Source organism: Stegostoma tigrinum, chromosome 1, assembly GCF_030684315.1.
Source record: "Stegostoma tigrinum isolate sSteTig4 chromosome 1, sSteTig4.hap1, whole genome shotgun sequence".
In the NCBI taxonomy this organism is placed as follows: Eukaryota; Metazoa; Chordata; class Chondrichthyes; order Orectolobiformes; family Stegostomatidae; genus Stegostoma; species Stegostoma tigrinum.
In genome coordinates this window covers 148,043,344-148,060,784 of record NC_081354.1, presented here as the reverse complement: position 1 = coordinate 148,060,784, position 17,441 = coordinate 148,043,344, and the positions used below count along the sequence as shown (strand labels likewise).

Sequence of the window (17,441 nt, the reverse complement as noted above, 5' to 3'; positions counted from 1 at the left end):
GAAAGTGGAAAGGATGGCAATATTCATTAAGGAGTGCGTGGAGTCCTGGATAAAGAACATATCTCAGAGGTTCCAAAGGTGGAATCAAATTGCTAGGAATAAGTAACTAGAAAGTGACAATAACATTGCTAACAGACAACCAATAAGTGAAAATAATGTAGAGGAACAAATTTGAAGTGAAATTATAGCGAGATGCAAACATTTTAGAATAATTATAATGGGCGATTTCAATTCCACAAATATAGACTAGGATATTCGTTGTGTAAGGGCCAGAAAGGCAAGTGTTCCTGGATTGCACACAGGAGAGCTTCCTTCAGTATTGTATGTCCAGTCAACAAGAAAGAATATAGTTGTTAGACCTGGTTCTTGAAGATGAAGTGCTAAGTTAGTCAGGTATTGGTGGGAGGGCATTTATGAGACAGTGATCACTGTATCGAAACCTTCAAAACTATGGTGAAGAATGACACATGTCAATCTGAGTCAAAAAAAAATAGGTGGAAAGCTGACTTCAATGGGGAAAAGGCAGAGCTGGGTAGAATTGACTGGAATGAGCAGTTAGCAGGAAAAACTGCAACTGGATAGTGCGACACCTTCAAAGAAGTGATTGTTCAGGTACAGTCAAGGTATTTTGCCTTAAACAGGAAAAAGTAGAACAAACAAACTCAGAGGTCCTTAAAGACAAAGAGTATAGAAATTAAAAAAAAGTATGCTGTGATCAGTGAAATCGAGAATCGAAGGAACACAGAAGGTTCACAGGGTAGGTCTAAAAGCAAATAAGAGAAGCAAAGAGTAATTAAGAGAAAAGATAAGCAGCTAACAAAAATGAGTGCCCTAAGGTCTTATATAGGGATCTTAAGGGTAAAAGGGAGGTGAAAGGATGATCAAGACTGATTAGAGAACAGGGAGAGGGGAGGCGGGATTTACACATGGAGACAGCAGGCCTGGGCTGTTGAATGAAAATTTTGCATTTGGCTTTACCAAAGGTGATGCTACATAAGCCATGGCAACTGAGGGGTTCAGAATTAATAAGAAAAAAAAAGTGTTGTATAGACTGTTAGTAACAAAAGTTGACGAGGCGCACCAGGGCTGGGTGAAATATATCCAAGGATTTTGAAGGTACAGCCAGTAGAAATTATAGGGCACTGGCCCTACACTTTCGGTCTTCCCCAAACTCGGGGAAGTGTGCGAAGACTGAAAAATTGCAAATATTATGATCTTGTTCAAGAAAGCTTGTAAGGATAAGCCCAGCAATTACAGATCAGTCATGTAATTCCCATGATGGTGAAGCCACGAGAGGCAATTAATCAGTATAGAACTTGTAGCCACATGAACAAAGGTGGGTTGATTCGGAAGAATCAGCATGTTTAGTGCTGTGCAAGTTTCCCCTTTTATATGTGGTTATCCATTTTTGTAAGCCTTTCTGACCTATATACTTGGCTAATTTGGATGGAGGTTCACAAGGAAGCGGTATTAGAAATCCTACAGAGTGTGAAGATAGATAAGTCCCCTGGGCCAGATGGGATTTATCCTAGGATCCTCTGGGAAGCCAAGGAGGAGATTGCCGAGCCTTTAGCATTAATCTTTAACTTGTCATTGTCTACAGGAATAGTGCCAAATGACTGGAGGACAGCAAATGTGGTTCCCCTGTTCAAGAAGGGGAGTAGAGACAACCCTGGTAATTATAGACCAGTGAGCCTTACCTCAGTTGTTGGTAAAATGTTGGGAAAGGTTATAAGGGATAGGATTTATAATCATCTAGAAAAGAATAAATTGATTAGGGATAGTCAGCACAGTTTTGTGAAGGGTAGGTCGTGCCTCACAAAACTTACTGAGTTCTTTGAGAAGATGACCAAACAGGTAGAGGAGAGTAAACCGGTTGATGTGGTGTATATGGATTTCAGCAAGGCATTCGATAAGGTTCCCCACAGTAGGCTATTGTACAAAATGCGGACGAATGGAATTGTGGGAGATATAGCAGTTTGGATCGGAAATTGGCTTGCTGAAAGAAGACAGAGGGTGGTAATTGATGGGAAATGTTCATCCTGGAGACCAGTTACTAGTGGTGTACCGCAAGGGTCGGTGTTGGGTCCACTGCTGTTTGTCATTTTTATAAAATGACCTGGATGAGGGCGTAGAAGGATGGGTTAGTAAATTTGCAGACAACACTAAGGTCGGTGGAGTTGTGGATAGTGACGTAGGATGCTGTAGGTTGCAGAGAAACATAGATAAGCTGCAGAGCTGGGCTGAGAGGTGGCAAATGGAGTTTAATGCAGACAAGTGTGAGGTGATGCACTTTGGTAAGAGTAACCAGAAGGCAAAGTACTGGGCTAATGGTAAGATTCTTAGTAGTGTAGATGAGCAGAGAGATCTTGGTGTCCATGTACACAGATCCTTGAAAGTTGCCACCCAGGTTGACAGGGCTGTTAAGAAGGCATACAGTGTTTTAGCTTTTATTAATAGAGGGATCGAGTTCCGGAACCAAGAGGTTATGGTGAAGCTGTACAAAACTCTGGTGCGGCCACACTTGGAGTATTGTGTACAGTCCTGGTCACCGCATTATAAGAGGGATGTGGAAGCTTTGGAAAGGGTGCAGAGGAGATTTACTAGGATGTTGCCTGGTATGGAGGGAAGGTCTTACGAAGAAAGGCTGAGGGACTTGAGGCTGTTTTTGTTAGAGAGAAGAAGGTTGAGAGGTGACTTAATTGAAACATATAAAATAATCAGAGGGTTAGATAGGGTGGATAGGGAGAGCCTTTTTCCTAGGATGGTGACGGCAAGCACGAGGGGGCATAGCTTTAAATTGAGGGGTGAAAGATATAGGACAGATGTCAGAGGTGGTTTCTTTACTCAGAGCGTAATAAGGGAATGGAATGCTTTGCCTGCAACGGTAGTAGATTTGCCAACTTTAGGTACATTTAAGTCATCATTGGACAAGCATATGGACGTACATGGAATAGTGTAGGTTAGATGGGCTTGAGATCGGTATGACAGGTCGGCACAACGTCGAGGGCCGAAGGGCCTGTACTATGCTGTAATGTTCTATGTTTTAAACCTTTACTCCATGATCTTTAATTTAAGAAAAAGAATTAAAGACTTGCACTTACATTGCTTCTTTAAGCTTCACCTCTCCCCACTGCCACCAATGCCTGGGTTGTCACCAAACAAATGATTTATAGAATATAGAACATTACAGCACAGTACAGGCCCTTTGGCCGTCGACATTGTGCCGACCTGTCATACCGATCAAGCCCATCTAACCTACACTATTCCATGTACGTCCATATGCTTGTCCAATGATGACTTAAATGTACCTAAAGTTGGCGAATCTACTATCGTTGCAGGCAAAGAGTTCCATTCCCTTACTACTCTGAATAAAGAAACGACCTCTGACATCTGTCCTATATCTTTCACCCCTCAATTTAAAGCTATGCCCCCTCGTGCTCGCCGTCACCATCCTGGGAAAAAGACTCTCCCTATCCACCCTATCTAATCCTCTGATTATTTTGTATGTTTCAATTAAATCACCTCTCAACCTTCTTCTCTCTAATGAAAACAGCCTCAAGTCCCTCAGCCTTTCCTCGTAAGACTTTCCCGCACCCCCATCCCAGGCCCCATTTACATTTGAACTATAGTCAATGTTATAATGGAGGCAGATTGCCAGTCAATTTGTATACAGCAAACTCACAAACATTAATTTGCTACTGACCAATCTTAGCCTAGACACCAGGAAGAATGCCTTTTCTCATTTAAGTCCTGCCACAGAAAATTGTGTTCACTGATGGGGCAGACCCTGATTTAACATCTGTACCAAACACCAGCATCTACGACAGTATAGCATTCCTCAGTGTGCAGTGCATTGTCAAGTCTAAAGCATGTGCTTAAGTGCCTGGAGAATAAATTGAATCTGACAGGATTGAATCTGAAAGAAAGAAGCAACTAACATGATTAAGAAAAATCACCCTGTGCTTTTTTACCATCATATAGGGAATGGAATGGGACCAAGTCATATTATTGACAGGTTCCATAAATAGCATGGTTAATAAGTCATAAAAGGCAGAGGGACGCCAGCTGTCTAAATATAGCCTGAAATGTCTAATACACTCTTGGGAGAGGATAGAATACTTGAAGGAATAAGGAAGAAGAGGTAAGCGTTTGTTTCAACAGCTGGATTAAAAACAAAAAAAAACTTGCTACTTAAAAGGAACGTGCAGAATAGGAGCAGGAGATGGTTACCTACTGCACTCTTAAATAACATTGAGGCTGATCAGATTCAAGCCACAACTCACTTTCCTGGTTATCCCCAACATTCTTTGCTTTCCCTCATTAGTCAAGCATCTACCTACCTCTGCCTAAGACATTCAATAACCTAACCACTATTATCCCTAGGGATGAGAGTTCATAAGATTACTGACCCTCAGAGAACAAAAATTATAAATATCTGACTAAAATGTAAATTCCCTTCTTTTCAAGATAAGAAGGTGTGAAGCTGGATGAACACAGCAGGCCAAGCAGCATCAGAGGATCAGGAAAGCTGACATTTTTGGTAAGGATCTTTCTTCAGAATTTTTTGGGCTGCTTCTTCCATACCATTCCTCCCACTTCCTTCAGACAAAGGGGCTGACCATGGGTACCTGCATGGGCCCAAGTATTGCCTGCCTCTCTGTAGGTTATGTGGAACAATCTCTCTTCTGTACCCCTGGACCATCTCTAACACCTCCCTCACCTTCCTGGACCTCTCTGTGTCCATCTCAGGCAACCACCTAGAAACCATTATCCGTTTCAAGCCCATCGACTCCCACAGCTATCTAGAATACACCTCCACCCACCCACCTTCCTGCAAAAGTGCCATCCCCTATTCCCTCCACCGCATCTGCTCAGAGGATGAGGCATTCCATGCCTGTACATCTCGGATGTCCTCGTTTTTCAAGGACCGCAATTTGCACCCCCCACCCCGGCACTGGCCGGGAACACTCTCAACTGTGTCTCCTGCATTTCTTGCAACTCATCCCTCACACCTCATCCCTGCAATAACAACCAAAAGCGAATCCCCCTCATCTTCACATACCACCCCACCAATCTCTGGGTCCAACGCATCATCTTCTGACATTTCCACCATCGACAATCCGACCCCACCCCAAAGACATTTTTCCCTCCCGACCCTTGTCTGCTTTCTAGAAGGGCCACTCTGTGATTCCGTTGTCCGCTCCACACTCCCTTCCAGCCCCACCACACCCAGTACTTTTCCCTGCAACCCGCAGGAAGTGCTACATCTGCCCCCACACCTCCTCCCGCACCCCCATCCCAGGCCCCAAGAAGACTTTCCACATCAAGCAGATGTTCACCTGCACATCTGCTAATATGATACATTGCATCCACTGTACCCGTCGTGGCCTCCTCTACATCGGGGAAATCAAACGGAGGCTTGAGGACCGCTTTGCAGAACACCTACGCTTGGTTCGCAATAAACAACTGCACCTCCCAGTCACGAACCATTTCAACTCCCCCTCCCATTCCTCAGACGACATGTCCATTCTGGGCCTCCACAACGATGCCACCCGATGGTTGTGGGAACTTATATTCTGCTTGGGAACCCTGCAGCCCAATGGTATTAAGGTAGACTTCACAAACTTCAAAATCTCCCCTCCCCCACTGCATCCCAAAAGCAGCCCAGCTTCATCCCTGCCTTCCTAACCTGTTCTTCCCCTCACCTATCCCCTCCTCCCACCTCAAGCTGCACCCCCATTTCCTTCCTACCAACCTCATTCCACCCCTTGACCTGTCCATCCTCCCCGGACTGACCTATCCCCTCCCTACCTCCCCAGCTACACTCACCTCTACTGGCTCCATCCCCACCTCTTTAACTTGTCTGACTCCTGTCCACCTATCTTCTCTGTCCATCTTCGATCCGCCTCCTCCTCCCTCCCTATTTATTTGAGAACCCTCTTCCCCTCCCCCATTTCTGATGAAGTGTTTAGGCTCAAAACGTCAGCTTTCCTGCTGTGTTCCTCCAGCTCCACACCTTGTTACCTCGGATTCTCCAACATCTGCAGTTCCCATTATCTGTACTCATCAGGGACACTGAACTGTTCCCTGATCTCCCACATCTGGCACGAACTTTTCTTAAAATGACCTGTCCCTGAATCTTGGTGGTGAAAATCACACTTGTAAGAGTGGAAACAACTTGTACTAGGGATTCACATATTTATTAAATGCAGGCTTAATGCTTAAAGTGTCGGACAATACTATATTGCACCACAAGCAACTCATTAAGAGTACAGGATCCCCTGATTTACAAAGTTTCTACGTTGTAGTTTTCTCTGCCACATAAAACCTTACTGATCAACACAGCAATGTTGGAACTCCAGAAGAGTGAATTGCTTGCAGTTCGTGTAGAATGCATGGTTTTCAATTGTGTTCACCTCACAATTGAATGTTTTCTTGATTATTAAAGATTAAAGCATTAAAAAGCAAGTTGAAACATGTAATTTTGCTGGCTTGGCATTTGTACTAAGTATAGTTTACTATAAAATTAACATTAATATGCTTAACATAATCAAAGTGGCAGCGACATTAGCGGAAATTAAACTCAAACCTAAATAAAACTCATCAACAGCCTGCATCCATATACTCTACACATGGGCTTCTTGGCAGTGATTATTTTCAAAAGTTTATTTCTGGCATTAACTTTTTTTCCCTTAAATTAAAAAAAAAGGTCTCATTAGTTGGTAAGCCTGAAGCAAGATCAATAATTAAAAATGCAACATTTTTTGCAGAATAATAGATACGTGCAACAGAGTTCTGTGAAAGCAGCCAATTTTACATTAAATCTAGTTCATTTGTGAATCAAAGTCAATAAAGAATCATTTAAACATGGGGAAAATTGGATGGGGAAACACATGCCCCATATAGAGTCTAAATGAGTAAAAAGCAGTTATTTCTATAACTTTGTGATTCCCTGCCTGATTTTGGACTTCGCATTCTGCTTTGGTGATAGTAAAAGCAAATTATGCCCTTTGTGTCTGTACTGAAGGTATATACTCAATTTTAAGGAATAAAGAAATAAAACCTCTGCCACTCCCAACTCAATTTGAAAGTTGGTTTGAGGTTTTTGTGTAATTATAATTGGAAGTAACTAAGTGCTCGAGGATCATTTCTGTTCTATGCTATTTCCCATGGAAAAGAACTGGCCTGAGCAGAATTGTACTGTTGTGGAGATAGATAATCCAGAATTTTGCTTGATTACTTCTAGCTATCATCATGGAATGAGACGGAGGATGAGGTCTTTCTAGGGCTATGGCAAGAAATCCAAGCTTATCATATGAGAAGTCTGCCTTTGTGAATGGAAAGCTGTTTCAATTGGTGTTCCACAGGGCTTAGTGTTGGGACCCCTGCTGTTTGTTTTATACATTAACAATTTGGACTTGAACACAGGGACACAATTGGGAAATTTGCAGATGACACAAAAATTGTGGATAATGAAGGGATACCTATAAGCTCCAAAATGACATAGGTGATTTGTGGAGTGGGCAGGAAAGTGACAGGTGGGGCTCAATTCTGGTAAGTGTGAGGTAACGTATTTAGGGAGATCAAACAGTAAAAGGGAACACACAATAAACTGTAGTATACTGAGAGGGGTCGATGAAATGAGACATCTTGGCGGGCAAGTGCACAGGCTCCTAATGGTCGCAGTACAGGTAGATAAGGTTATGAAGAAGGCATATTGAATTCTTTCATTGATTGGCAGAGATCGAAAATACAAAAGCTGTGATTTAATGATGAAACTGTGTAAGACACAACAGGAGCATTATGCACATTACAGGAAAGACATATTTGTTTTAGAGAGAGTGCGGAGAAGATTGACTAGAATGTTGCCAGGGCTGGAGAATTGTTGCTACAAGGAGAGGTTGGAGAGGCTTGAGAGGTTTCCTTAGAACAGAGAAGGCTGAGGGGTGACATGATTGAGGTATGCAAAATTGAGGGTAGAGATAGACAGGAGGAACATGTTTCCCTTGGCAGAGAGCTCAAACCCAAGGGTCATAGATTCAAACTAAGTGGCAGGAGGATCAGAGGTGACATAAGGAAAAACCTTTTTAAACAGAGGTTGTTGGGTGTCTGGAACTTGCTGCCTGTGATGGGGGTGGAAGCAGAGAACTTAAACTCTTAAAAAGTACCAGGATCCACACCTTGAGTGCTGTAAGTTGTTATGGGCCATGTGTGGGAAAATGGGATTAGAAAGGGCTTCTGGGTGACTTTGGGTCAACATGGGCAAGATGAGCCAAATGCCCCACTTATGTGCTGTATCATTTCGATGGTTGCAAGCCAATTCAGGTCTTTAATACCAGGACCAACAAATCATATTTCCTTACTAAGTACTGGATGCCGAGACAAGATTCTTGCTAGTGAGCATGTGAATCCTTTTAACAGCTGTTACCACTCATTATCATTCTCATTATTATTTAATCTCACTTTATTAAGAGGCACTCTTCTATTCTACTACCTGTCAGATAGAAACCAAATGCCAAGAGATCCCAAGCTGAAAAAGTCAGTGAGGCGACCTGGTGACTCTAGCCCTCTGCCTGCTCCTAGGACCTTCATCTTGGACACCTTGTACCAAACATCTCAAGACAAGCTCCAGACCAGTGGTTACACTCACCTGGGTCCATGAACACTGGCACCCAACCTCTCTGTACCATCATGGCACATCACCTATCCACTTACAGTGCACTTCTGCACTTTAATGCTGTGCCTTGGTACCTCTCAATGCCAGGCTACTCAAGGACACTTTGCCTGCACAGACAGGTACCCAAATCACAGGACTTCTCGTTTGCTGTCTTGGTACTCACTTGGATATTGCCTACCTGCATGCTCCCAACATCTCTGCCTGCCCTGTCTTGCATTGCACCCCCAGCTGCATTTAAAGTACCACTGTACGTTTGTTTTGCACTGCTGTTTAGTGCAGACACAAAACCAGGCAGTTTGTCATGTTTATCAGCAGTAATTAATCAATGGTCTTGCTGAATGGTGCAGTGTTATGTCAATCTCTCTGCATGTGCTAGTAGCATGTGCAGCAAACACACTGCCTTCACCTCAATCAAATGGCCATGTCTCAGGGGAAAGATATTCTGTTAAACCAAGGAGGGATGCTGTCAATAAATGGAATTCCACTGCAGTCAGCCAATGGCAGTATCGACTATCTCTTCAGGCACAGGACATGGCCAACCAACTGCCTGGGGCAACTTGCTCGAGGGTCAATCTCACTACAGACCATGGAGTGGGCCACAGGCAGTCCTGCAAATCTAGTTCAAGCTTTCAGGGCATTAACTGATCAGCTGCAGAGAAGTGCAGAGATCAGTCAGTGATCTGGTCAGGCATCAAGCAGGGCTGTACACACTAAACAGTCAATGGGATGGGTCATGGCATTTGGGGTCACTGCTGTAGTAGCGAGGAGGAATCAACACTGCAGATTGCAGGCAACAACTTGGGTTGTGGAGGATGGCAAAGTGAGGGGGATGTTCAATAAAAACTGTGAGGGAGCTATTGGTGATCCTGTGGACATGGGATGTTGTGGAAAGTGTGTGTGTAGGTAGGATGTCATCCACACTGTGGCCTTGACAGGAGACTGCTTGACACAATGGACAATGGTGGGCATGACGGAAGTGTAGTCACTGGGCTCAGGTGTCAGGATAAGATTTGGAGTTGTAGTTCAAGGTGGTCGATGGGAACAAATGGAAATTCAATAAGTGTGGATTGTCCAGGCACTGCAAGGCAGAAAGAAACATGGAGGTTTAGATTAGATTAGATTCCCTACAGTGTGAAACAGGCCCTTCGGCCCAACAAGTCCACACCGCCCCTTGAAACATCCCACCCAGACCCATCCCCCTATAACCCACATACCCCTGAACAGTATGGGCAATTTAGCATGGCCAATACACCTAGCCTACACATCTTTGGATTGTGGGAGGAAACCGGAGCACCCGGAGGAAACCCACGCAGACACAGCAAGAATGCCTGTGTGGAGTTTGCACAGTCACCTGAGGCTGGAATTGAACCTGGGTCCTTGGTGCTGTGAGGGTGCAGTGCTAACCATTGAGCCACCGTGCCGCCCCATTTAGGGGTAGGCCTAACAACTGGGGCTGAGCCAGGTACATTCAGTGTTGAATGGAAGGTATATTACTTTCCACAATCCATTGAGTGCTAAATACAAACCATGAATAGAAAATAACTGCAACCATTTCCAAGTAATGAGAGATCCTTCAAAAGAAAAATTACATCATTCAAGCATTTCAGAATGCTGGTTGAAATCATTTGCAAACATTATCACTGGCATGTTAAATGCATGCAGCGTACAAGTGTGTGGGGTGAAAATGCTGGTCACGAGCAAATTGACCATGTCATTGGTCTTTACAAATTGAAAACAGAGATCTCTGTGAAGCAGAAGTAATCCTAGGTCGTATTAAAAGGGGCACTGCAGGAAACAGTACATACAGCTAATGGAACAACTCCTAGAATGGAACTGATTTCTTTCAACCTGAATTGGATGCATAATGCAAGACTTTCTCACATGTAATGATGACTTCTGTGATGATATGGCCTGTGAAGGACAAGGGTTCAAGACTCATGCAGTATTTACATCATATCTAGCCAGCTCTTTGCTAGATGACTGGTGGTGCATTGGACTAAAGTCCAATGTCAACGTGCTGAGATGAGTCATCCATGGCCCTCGTTGTCAGAATGTCCCATGTCCCTCTGTATGGCGGAGTATGTAAAGTGGTTGCTACTCGCATTGCTAAGGTCCTGTTCTGTTTCTTCTGCTTTCCAACACAGTTTTGTGGCAAATGTGACTGATCGGTCCAGCAACAACAGAGGTTATTGCTGCAGCAGCAAAGATGTAGAGTAATAGATGAAGAAGAGATGCACCAGCAGCAAGACCCAGTAGATGCCTAAAAGCCTCAACATGAAGTGGTGTAGCTGAAGGAACCCTCAGCATGTCCGAGAGACACAATGGAACAAGAGTCTTTTGTTGTCAATGCCATTTCCTCCAGATAATTGAGGTGCAGTGTTGACACAAGCTGTCAATGTTGCTCTCACTGAACTATGCCAGCTGCTGGACGGGGCCTGCACACTGAAGGAATGTGATGGCAGTCCTGTCGTAGTGGCTGTCAAAGTGGAAGCTACTTTGAATGTCTGTGAAACTGGCTGTTTTGAAGGAATCACTTGTGCTCTGTGTGGAATCTATCAACTGATCGCCCATAAATGCGCCAAAACTGTGGCCCGTCAATGTTTTGTGCCAGTTTTGTTTTGTTTTTGTTCACACCCATTCAATTTGTTTTCCTGTGATGAAGTCAGTGCTGCAGTTATTGCTTCTCAACAGTGCAGGGAACAATGCACTGTACACATGTCATGCTGAGGGGAACTTATTGTAACACAGCCAATTACATCAGTAAAAAAGGTGCTATTCCATCAACATGCAAGTGATTTACAATACTGAATTCTTTCTCAGATATACAGAGTTGTTCTCTCTAGTTTGTTGCCCGAGCCACATGCTAGTGAGGCGAGGAATAGGGAGAGAGAGGAGTTGAATACGTGGCTACAGGGATGGTGCAGGAGGGAGGGTTTTGGATTCTTGGATAATTGGGGCTCCTTCTGGGGTAGGTGGGACCTCTCCAAGCAAGATGGTCTTCACCTGAACCAGAGGGGTACCGATATCCTGGGGGGGAAGTTTGCTAAGGCTTTTTGGGTGGGTTTAAACTAATTCAGCAGGGGGACGGGAACCAAAATTGTAGTTTGAGTACAGAAAAGGTTGAGAGTATGGAGGTCCAAAATAAAGTTTCAGGGACGCAAGATGGCACTGGCAAGCAAGAAGTTGGTTTGAAGTGTGTCTACTTCAATGCCAGGAGCGTCCGGAATAAGGTGGGTGAACTTGCAGCATGGGTTGGTACCTGGGACTTCGATGTTGTGGCCATTTCGGAGACATGGCTAGAGCAGGGACAGGAATGGTCATTGCAGATTCTGGGGGTTAGATGTTTCAGTAAGAATAGAGAAGATGGTAAAAGAGGGGGAGGTGTGGCATTGTTGGTCAAGGACAGTATTACAGTTGCGGAAAGGATGTTTGGGGACTCGTCAACTGAGGTAGTATGGGCTGAGGTTAGAAACAGGAAAGGAGAGGTCACCCTGTCGGGCGTTTTCTATAGGCCTCCGAATAGTTCCAGAGATGTCGAGGAAAGGATAGCAAAGATGATTCTCGATAGGAGTGAGAGAGACAGGGTAGTTGTCATGGGGGACTTCAACTTTCCAAATATTGACTGGGAACAATATAGCTCAAGTGCTATAGATGGGTCAGTTTTTGTCCAGCGTGTGCAGGAGGGCTTCCTGACACAGTATGTAGACAGGCCAACAAGGGGGGAAGCCACATTAGATTTGGTACTGGGTAATGAGTCTGGCCAGGTGTTAGATTTGGAAGTAGGTGAGCACTTTGGTGATAGCGATCACAATTCTGTTATGTTTACTTTAGTGATGGAAAGGGATAGTTGTATACCGGTGAGCAAGAGTTATAGCTGGGGGAAAGGCAATTACAATGAGATTAGGCAAGATTTAGGGAGCATAGGATGGGGAAGGAAACTGCAGGGGATGGGCACATTAGAAATGTGGAGCTTATTCAAGGAAAAGCACCTGTGTGTCCTAGATAAGTATGCACCTGTCAGGCAGGGAGGAAGCTGTAGAGTGCAGGAGCCGTGGTTTACGAAGGAAATGGAATCTCTGGTCAAGAGGAAGAAGGAGGCTTATGTTAGGATGAGATGTGAAGGCTCAGTTAGGGCACTTGAGGACTACAAGGTAGCCAGGAAAGACCCAAAGAGAGAGCTTAGACGAGCCATGAGGAGACATGAGAAGTTGTTGTCGGATAGGATCAGGGTAAACCCTAAAACTTTCTAAAGGTATTTAAGGAATAAAAGAATGACGAGTGTAAGATTAGGGCCAATCAAGGATAGTAGTGGTAATTTGTGTGTGGAGTCAGAGGAGATAGGGGAAGCACTAAATGAACATTTTTTGACAGTATTCACTCTAGAAAATGACAATGTTGTCGAGGAGAATACTGAGATACAGGCTACTAGACGAGGTGGGATTGAGGTTCACAAGGAAGAGGCATTATAAATCTTACAGAGTGTGAAGATAGATAAGTCCCCTGGGCCGGATGGGATTTATTCTAGGATCCTCTGGGAAGCCATGGAGGAGATTGCCAAGCCTTTGGCATTGATCTTTAACTCGTCATTGCCTACAGGAATAGTGCCAGACGACTAGAGGATAGCAAATGTGGTTCCCCTGTTCAAGAAAGGGAGTAGAGACAACCCTGGTAACTATAGACCAGTGAGCCTTACTTCAGTTGTTGGTAAAGTGTTGGAAAAGGTGATAAGAGATGGGATTTATAATCATCTAGAAAAGAATAAATTGATTCAGGATAGTCAGCACAGTTTTGTGAAGGGTAGGTCGTGCCTCACAAACCTTATTGAGTTCTTTGAGAAGGTGACCAAACAGGTAGATGAGAGTAAACTGGTTGATGTGGTGTATATGGATTTCAGCAAGGCGTTCAATAAGGTTCCCCACAGTAGGCTATTGTACAAAATGCGGAGGAATGGGATTGTGGGAGATATAGCAGTTTGGATCAGAAATTGGCTTTCTGAAAGAAGACAGAGGGTGGTAGTTGATGGGAAATGTTCATCCTGGAGACCAGTTACTAGTTGTGTGCTGCAAGGGTCTGTGTTGGGTTAGGGTTAGTAAATTTGCAGATGACACCAAGGTCGGTGGAGTTGTGGATAGCGACGAAGGATGCTGTAGATTGCAGAGAGACATAGATAAGCTGCAGAGCTGGGCTGAGAGGTGGCAAATGGAGTTTAATGTGGACAAGTAAGGCATTTGATAAGGTTCCCCATGGTAGGCTCATTCAGAAGGTCAGGAGGAATGGGATACAGGGGAACTTAGCTGCTTGGATACAGAATTGGCTGGCCAACAGAAGACAGCGAGTGGTAGTAGAAGGAAAATATTCTGCCTGGAAGTCAGTGGTGAGTGGAGTTCCACAGGGCTCTGTCCTTGGGCCTCTACTGTTTGTAATTTTTATTAATGACTTGGACGAGGGAATTGAAGGATGGGTCAGCAAGTTTGCAGACGACACAAAGGTCGGAGGTGTCGTTGACAGTGTAGAGGGCTGTTGTAGGCTGCAGCGGGACATTGACAGCATGCAGAGATGGGCTGAGAGGTGGCAGATGGAGTTCAACCTGGATAAATGCGAGGTGATGCATTTTGGAAGGTTGAATTTGAAAGCTGAGTACAGGATTAAGGATAGGATTCTTGGCAGCGTGGAGGAACAGAGGGATCTTGGTGTGCAGATGCATAGATCCCTTAAAATGGCCACCCAAGTGGACAGGGTTGTTAAGAAAGCATATGGTGTTTTGGCTTTCATTAACAGTGGGATTGAGTTTAAGAGTTGTGAGATCTTGTTGCAGCTCTATAAAACTTTGGTTAGACCGCACTTGGAATACTGCGTCCAGTTCTGGGCGCCCTATTATAGGAAAGATGTGGATGCTTTGGAGAGGGTTCAGAGGAGGTTTACCAGGATGCTGCCTGGACTGGAGGGCTTATCTTATGAAGAGAGGTTGACTGAGCTCGGTCTCTTTTCATTGGAGAAAAGGAGGAGGAGAGGGGACCTAATTGAGGTATACAAGATAATGAGAGGCATAGATAGAGTTGATAGCCAGAGACTATTTCCCAGGGCAGAAATGGCTAGCACGAGGGGTCATAGTTTTAAGCTGGTTGGTGGAAAGTATAGAGGGGATGTCAGAGGCAGGTTCTTTACGCAGAGAGTTGTGAGAGCATGGAATGCGTTGCCAGCAGCAGTTGTGGAAGCAAGGTCATTGGGGTCATTTAAGAGACTGCTGGATATGTATATGGTCACAGAAATTTGAGGGTGCATACATGAGGATCAATGGTCGGCACAACATTGTGGGCTGAAGGGCCTGTTCTGTGCCGTACTGTTCTATGTTCTATGTTCTAAGTGTGAGGTGATGCACTTTGGTAGGAGTAACCGGAATGCAAAGTACTGAGCTAAAGTTGCCACCCAGGTGGATAAGGTTGTTCAGAAAGCATATGGTGTTTTGGCTTTCATTAACAGGGGGAATTGAGTTTAAGAGCCGCGAGGTTATGCTGCAGCTCTCCAAAACCCTGGTGAGACCACACTTGGAATATTATGTCCAGTTCTGGTTAGCCTATTATCGGAAAGATGTGGAGGCTTTGGAGAGGGTGCAAAGGAGGTTTACTAGGATGCTGCCTGGACTGGAGGGCTTGTCTTACGAGGAGAGATTGACTGAGCTCAGACTTTTCTCTCTGGAGAGAAAAAGAGGAAGAGAGGTGACCTGATCGAGGTGTACAAGGTAATGAGAGGCATGGATAAAGTCGATAGCCAGAGACTCTTCCCCAGGGCAGGATTGACTACCACGAGGGGTCAGTTTTAAGGTGTTAGGAGGAAGGTATAGAGAAGACATCAGAGGGAGGTTCTTCACCCAGAGAGTTGAGCTCATGGAATAGTTTACCAGTGGTAGTCGTGGAAGCAGAGTCATTAGTGACATTTAAGCGACTGCTGGACATGCACATGGACAGCAGTGAATTGAGGGGAATGTAGGTTAGGTTATTTTAATTTTGGATTGGGATTATTCCACAGCACAACATCAAGGGCCAAAGGGCCTGTACTGTGCTGTAATGTTCTATGTTCTATTTGCAGTGGTACATTGGGAGATGGTAATGACAGCTGCATCTTTGAGACTCTCATGTTCCTCTTTGTGTTTGAGAATCCAGATGCCTTACAAAGACGGTCACTGGAAGACAAGAGCAAATCATTCCAACCATGTCTCTGCCTCTGATATGCAACCTTCTGCTGGAGATGGAGCACAGAAACAATGCAGCCAGTTCTTCAACCAGGAACAGAAGACGGGACTACCGAAGATGATATTCTGATACTTGGATCAGTCTGGGGAGACTGGCTGTGTGCTCCAGACAGAGCACATCATCACCTTAGTGTGCTGTACATTTTTATATACATAATATCATTTTTAGAATCCTACAGTGTGGAAACAGGCCCTTTGGCCCAACAAGACTGCACTGACACAGAGCATCCCATGCAGACCCAGCCCCCTAATCTACACATCCCTAAACACTATGTGCAATTTACCATGGCCAATCCACCTAACCTGCATATTTTAGGATGGTGGAAGGAAACTGGAGCACCGGGAGGAAACCCATGCAGACATGGAGAGAAAGTGCAAATTCCACACAGACAGTCACCCAAGGGTGGAATTGAACCTGGATCCCTGGTGCTGAGAGGCAGCAGTGCTAACCATTGAGCCACTGTGCCGTCTCTATAGTTATAGTACAGCAGGATGCTATTTAATCCGTCATTTCTATGCTAGTTCAATTTGTTAGAATAGTATCAATGATGATTGTTTTCCCGACAGCACAAATGGTAATGAGGAGATCTAATAAAATTATTCCACATTACAAACTTTTGAACCTTTTATTGAAAATCACACAGTCTTAATTTCCATTAAACATCTGGGAATTAGTCATTACTTTTTTTATCTTGCCAATGCAGGCTGCACCTGGAAAGTTTAGAAATGTGCATTCTCCTTCCATCAACAACACCACAGTGGATCTGCTGGCACTGTCTGTGATAATTATTACATTGCAGTAAGAACTGGAATCTGTCTCCCATGCTTTGTGCAGGCAATGGAAGTTAAAGTGATGATAAAAGAAATTTATCATGAAGGGATTTAGAAGGTTGTAAACATTCTTCACTTTTGCCCTGAAGAACAGCTGGAATTTTGGAGCTGGCTGGAAGATTATGACTATAATTATGCAAACTAAACAAAATGCAACCTTCTTCTAGGGGACAAAATGTCCGACCCATGAAAGAGCCATTTATTAATCATATGTCATGCTGAGTCACTCATTGCGTGATCCCTGTGGGTCATCACTGTCGGCACACTTGTTGGCAAGGAAATATCACTTGATTATGACAAAAATAAGGTTGATTATCTAATGTAACTGATGACTCATGGTTTTGTAGAGTATCGCATCATGATCAATAGAGCATTAGGTAGTTTACATCAATCTAAATGAGTGATAGAAAAGTCATCACAATAGATTCAGAGATAATGGGAACTGCAGATGCTGGAGAATTCCAAGATAACAAACTGTGAGGCTGGATGAACACAGCAGGCCAAGCAGCATCTCAGGAGCACAAAAGCTGACGTTTCGGGCCTAGACCCTTCATCTGATGAAGGGTCTAGGCCCGAAACGTCAGCTTTTGTGCTCCTGAGATGCTGCTTGGCCTGCTGTGTTCATCCAGCCTCACAGTTTGTTATCATCACAATAGATTGTTAGTATTTGGTGTCAGTCAC

General features: G+C 44.3%; 2 long non-coding RNA genes across 2 annotated transcripts in view; both read left to right on the top strand.

Annotated features, from left to right (window-relative positions):
- The window catches only part of LOC132210062 (uncharacterized), a 151,490-nt gene extending 134,257 nt beyond the window's left edge, over window positions 1–17,233 (top strand). Inside the window, exon 3 of the long non-coding RNA XR_009446250.1 lies at window positions 15,841–17,233. This is a non-coding gene — a long non-coding RNA (uncharacterized LOC132210062). The remainder of the gene's footprint in view (window positions 1–15,840) is intronic.
- Window positions 4,091–10,938, top strand: LOC132210065 (uncharacterized). The gene is made up of 3 exons (XR_009446252.1): window positions 4,091–4,144; window positions 4,471–4,543; window positions 10,825–10,938. It is a non-coding gene; the product is annotated as an uncharacterized LOC132210065 (long non-coding RNA).
- Window positions 17,234–17,441: the final 208 nt, after the last annotated feature.